The 5,483-nt window shown below is 41.6% G+C and overlaps 1 pseudogene across 1 annotated transcript; it reads left to right on the forward strand.

Annotated features, from left to right (window-relative positions):
* The first annotated feature begins 285 nt into the window (after positions 1-285).
* On the forward strand, positions 286-2,185 carry LOC137718712 ((R)-mandelonitrile beta-glucosyltransferase-like; annotated as a pseudogene). The gene is made up of 2 exons (XR_015964966.1): positions 286-931; positions 1,061-2,185. The product of XR_015964966.1 is annotated as a (R)-mandelonitrile beta-glucosyltransferase-like (transcript).
* Positions 2,186-5,483: the final 3,298 nt, after the last annotated feature.

Consider the following 5,483-nt stretch of genomic DNA (forward strand, 5'->3'; position numbering starts at 1 on the left):
CTCAAAAAGGCATTTCAGCCACCTGTGGTCATCATTAGCGGCAGGAATTGAACCCAGTACGTACCGTGTGAAATATGGGCCTAAAATTCGTTTACAACTATTAAGCCACCCCGCTGTGGTTAAAGGTACACTAATACAGTAACCAAGCATATTGCCGTCACACGTTTCTCACAAATTCTTAGATTGAGAACTGATTAGTATAGCAGTCAATAATACTGGAGACAGTGCTCCTGCTAACAAAAGGAAAAGTGATAAGGGAATGTGACAAAGTCGATGAGAGCTTATAACGGACATCCGGGTCCATGAGATGCACGCTTCAATTATTACAAGTACCATAAAACTGCAGGAGCAACTTAACAATTCTCTTCAACATAGGGCATCTCATTTAGCTTGCGTATGATTTGAGAGATGAGAGAAAGGAGAGAATGGATTCGATTTCCTTGACACAGAAGCCACATGCAGTTTGCATACCATTCCCAACTCGAGGTCACATAACTCCCATGCTGCAATTAGCCAAACTCCTCAACTACAAAGGCTTTCACATAACCTTTGTCAACACAGAATTCAACCACCAACGCCTGCTTAAGTCCCGAGGTCCCAATTCTCTTGACGGCCTTCCCTCCTTTAGGTTTGAAACAATTCCCGTTGGCCTCCCTCCAACTGGTGTCAATGGCACCCAAGACATATCAGCTCTACTCCTTTCAGTTAGGAAAAAATTGCTTAGCACCCTTCAGAGACCTTTTGTCCAGGCTCAATTCTTTACCCAATTCCCCTCCTGTTACATGCATAGTTTCTGATGGTGCCATGACCTTCACTGTTGAAGCAGCCCCAGAATTGGGCATCCCGGAAGTTATTTTCGAAACAGAAAGTGCTTGTGGCCTGATGAGCTACCTTCATTACCGCCTTGAAAAGGGTTTTTTACCTCTTAAGGGTATTCGTTTCTATTCATTCAAATGCGGAAATGACTTTGTACTAACACTGCTACATTTTTTTTTATTTTTTTATTTTTTTTAATTCTGGTGTTAAAGATCACTAGCTAATACTATTATTCGATTTGCAGATGAAAGCTATTTGACAAATGGGTATTTGGATACTGTGATAGATTGGATACCGGGCATGAGAGGTATCCGATTGAAGGACATCCCGACCTTCATTAGAACCACAGACCCAGCTGACCCCATTATCGATTTTATTTTCGTTCAAATAGAACAAGCTCAAATGGCTTCTGCAATAATTTTGAACACGTTTGATGCCTTAGAGCATGAAGTTTTGGGTGCACTTTCGACTTTACTGCCACCTATTTACTGCATTGGACCCCTTCAACTACAGCTTAGTCAGATTCCACTCGATTATGACGATTTGAAATCGATCGGATCAAACCTACGGGGAGAAGAAAACGAGTGTCTTGAATGGCTTGATTCTAAAGAACCCAATTCTGTGGTTTATGTCAATTTCGGAAGCATCACAGTCATGACAAGTGAGCAGCTAATGGAGTTTGCTTGGGGACTTGCAAATAGTAATACGACCTTCTTGTGGGTGATTAGGCCTGACCTTGTTGGTGGGGACTCAGCTGTGGTTCCTCCCGAGTTTCTGGAAGAGACCAAAGAAAGGGGTCTATTGGCAAGTTGGTGCCCTCAAGAACAAGTTTTGAGGCACCCTGCTATTGGAGGGTTCTTGACACACAATGGATGGAACTCTACCCTTGAAAGTGTGTGTGGTGGAGTGCCCCTGATTTGTTGGCCTTTCTTCGCAGAACAGCAAACCAATTGTAAGTTCTGTTGCAAAGAGTAGGGCATAGGCATAGAGATAGAGGGTGATGTTAAAAGAAATTACATAGAGGACACTGTGAGAACACTAATGGAGGGAGAGAAGGGCAAAGAGATGAGGAAGAAAGCCATGGAGTGGAAGAAAATGGCAGAGGAGGCCACTACTGATCCATATGGATCATCTTCCTTGGCTTTGAACAACATGATTGATCAGGTGCTTCTTTCTCCAAGGAACCAAAATTAGTTTGTATTTGGATCATCTAATTTATTTATCTCATTTCTATGTAAAGATTGATGATGAGTTGGATTCTGGTTATATCTAGTTTATTGTGTACTTTAACTCAGATTGTTCTCTGTTTTATTATCGTGTATCAAACAAAAATTCTAGTAAAGGTCTCGTGCTTATAATTTTCTAAAAATATCACATCAAGTGGGTATATCTTTTACTTTGTTGCATGTTTGTATTGTTCACATTTGTGTTATTTTGAAAGATGCAGAGTGATTTGGTTTGTCCAATTTGAACAATGCAGTGTTTTACCCACCTCTACAATCAATCATATAAGTAAACAAAAACAACAGCCTAATTACACGTTGCACCTATAGTAACAGTTTGGTCCTTGTCATTTAAAAATTGACAAATGCAATCCTTAAACTACAAAATGTTACACTATTTGCCTCTCAATCTATCTAATTATCAAACTAACAGCAATTTTCAAACATGACACACATACAATTTATGCTTACATGGATGCTACATTGATGTTAGGTGGATTCACATATGTCATAAAGACATAATAAGAACTTTTCTCTAAGAAAAATTTCTTATTATACATAATGTGATTAAGAGCAAAAAAAATAGTCTAGATGACACATATAGAGGAGAAAAAAAGAAATAGTAAGTAACTTGATAATAAAATTGACTAATGAGCTAATAGCGTAATGGTTTTTAGGATAAATCTCAGTTTACTACCCTCAAGTTTCGTGGTTTTCAGCATTTGGTACATGAAGTTTTTTTCGTCCCAAAGTCATACCTAAAGTGTTAATTTTGAAACAGTCTCATACATTCATTAGTCTACATGTTAAGTCTCCCGTTAATAGATGATGTGGCGCCCATGTGGATAATGACTGGGTGTCATGTGTCATTAAAGGATCCATGTAGAAATTAAAATTAAAAAAAAAAAAAAAAAAAAACCCTTCTTCTACCTCCCCCCAGCCCCTTCTCTCACTTTTGCAACCCGTAACCTCCATTTTCTCATCTGCGACCACCCCCATCCTCCCTCCTTTCTCTCTTCTGCAACCCTTATCTCCTCTGATCCATAGCCTCCCTCAGCTCCCCCAAATTGTAAAACACCTACAACCCAGTTCCCACCTCGGCCTGGTTCAAACTCTTCATCCCTCTCTCCTCCGTACGCAACTTGTCTCCGGTCTCTTTGACCCACTCAAGTTCGGAATCGACCACATCAATGCCGGTGAATCGACCACATCAATGCCGGTGAGGTCGCATTCGTTGTAGAGAGCTAAGATCTCGTAATAGAGCTGAGCGGCCTTGCCGAGATCGGGGCGCTCGGGGTCGTCGGAGGCGAGGGATCCGAGCTTACTAGAGAGGTGGAGGGCTTTGATGGAGTGATGGAGAAGATCGGAGGAAGCATGGAGATTTTGGAGCTGATGGAGTGGTGGAGAAGATCCGGGCCCGACATCAAGGTCACCGTCGACCTCCCCAACGAGCGCCTCTCCTTCGCCGCCAAGTCTCAGTCTTTCGCTACCAACTAGGTCCAGCGAAACGTTGTCGCTTACCACCCCAACACCCAGATCGAAGCTATCGGCGTCGGCAATAAGGTCTTTGTTGACACCCACAACACCACCAAGTTCCTCATCTGTCGGGTATTGACCAGCAAGGGGATCCCCTTGAGGCCCAAAGCAGATCTAACCGTTTACCTCTTCGCTCTATTCAACGAGGACAAGAAATTCGGTCCCACATCAGAAAGAAACTAAGGGCTCTTCTTCTCCAACGAGCGGAAGGTGTACACCAGACCGTTTACCGTCGAATGACTAAAGAACTACCACGACCGCTGGTCACCGATATCCGGAAACCAGCATGTGACTGCTCCGATCAACGGGGGAAGGGACGTGTCGAAGAGCTTGACCGGGAACATGTGGTGCGTGGCGAATGGGGAGGTCAGGAAGGAGAAGCTGTAGGCAGGACTAGACTACGCTTGCAGATGAGAGAATGGAGGCTGGTGCGGTTTGCAGAGGTGAAAATGGAAGGTCTTGCGGGTTGCAGAGAAAGATGGGAGTGAGGCGTGGGGGGTGGGGTAAGGACCGGTAGGTAAAAAAAAAAAATGTTATTCTTTTGTATTTTTAATTTTTTTTTTAAATTTTAATTTGTAAATATTTTTTATTTCTACGTGAACCCATATTGACACGTGGTGCTCAGTCATTGTCCACGTGGGCACCATGTCATCAGTTAACGAAGGTTCTGATAAAAAAACTTAACGAATGTGTGAAAGTGTCCCAGAATTATAATTATAGGTACCAGACTAGGACAAAAAAAACTTCATGTACTAAATATTGAAAACCAATAAACTTTAGGGTAGTAAACTGAGATTAACCCTAGTTTTTAAGTGTTGTTTTTGTCGACTTTTAGAAGTCATGGACCAAATTTTTGCTAGTAGCATACAAAAGGGGTTCTAAGTAGTAAACTTGGGTACAATTTGGTTTGATCAATTTCGCACACCAAATCTCGATCAAATCAAACGATTATTGTGCATTTTGGTTTGGTTAGTGCCACGGTTATCCACCCATTTTGGGGGCTGGAAAGACTTACAGAGACATTTAAGCCTCCCACTAGCCACAAACTAGCAATTGAGCTCGCAAGATGCAGAGGGTATCAAAATTGTGTTAAATTTGTGAATATATTAATATTTATTTAGCACGGGGTGTTCGATTCCAATCTACCACGGGTTAGGCCTATGATTATTGTCGAATTAACAACGCGCTTTAACCATGGTAGAATCCCCAACTTTTTATCACGTCTAGATTCTTAATGGGCACAATGTCCATGGTAGATTGCAATTTATCATAGACATCCATTGTGGTAGATGTGGGTTTGTCTTCTAGTGAAACTGACATTACCAACTCACCTACATTGATAGAATCTAGCCAAAATTGAGTTGGCCAGTTCTCTGAAAATCCGTCGAAAAACAAAGCAGTTAAGGTTTGAACTGCAAATCACAAATTTGGAGCATATCTTTACATGCAATAGGTGTAGAAGGTAGCTAAGGTGATCAGTAGTCATTTCAGATCAACCTAGAGGCATGTTGTTGCCTGAATTGTCGAACTGGTCGCTGGCCGCCACTGTGTTTTCTGTCAATCCTTGAGAGAAGAGCAATACAGAAGGGAGAAGGAAGAGTTTGAGGAGACGGTTTGGTTTTGGTTGGTTTGAGGTTTGAGAGTTTTTAGGTATCATAGAGAGAAGAGCGAAGAACAAAGAACAAGAGCGAATGAGTGAGAGCAAAATGAGGAGAAAAATCGTTACGCCACTGTACTTATGAACAGTGATTCAGGTTTGAATTTTAATATTGACTAATCGCACTTAGAATTTTGGATCTAAATATGTAGATGGATCTACGCAAGGCAACCAATCTAGTAGGTACATTAGAACTAAGGTTAAGTAGAGTAGATAGCTAGGTAGGCATACCAATATACAAATGCTACTTG

This window comes from Pyrus communis, chromosome 8 (genome assembly GCF_041283825.1).
Source record: "Pyrus communis isolate YQ-2024b chromosome 8, ASM4128382v1, whole genome shotgun sequence".
NCBI lineage: Eukaryota > Viridiplantae > Streptophyta > Magnoliopsida > Rosales > Rosaceae > Pyrus > Pyrus communis.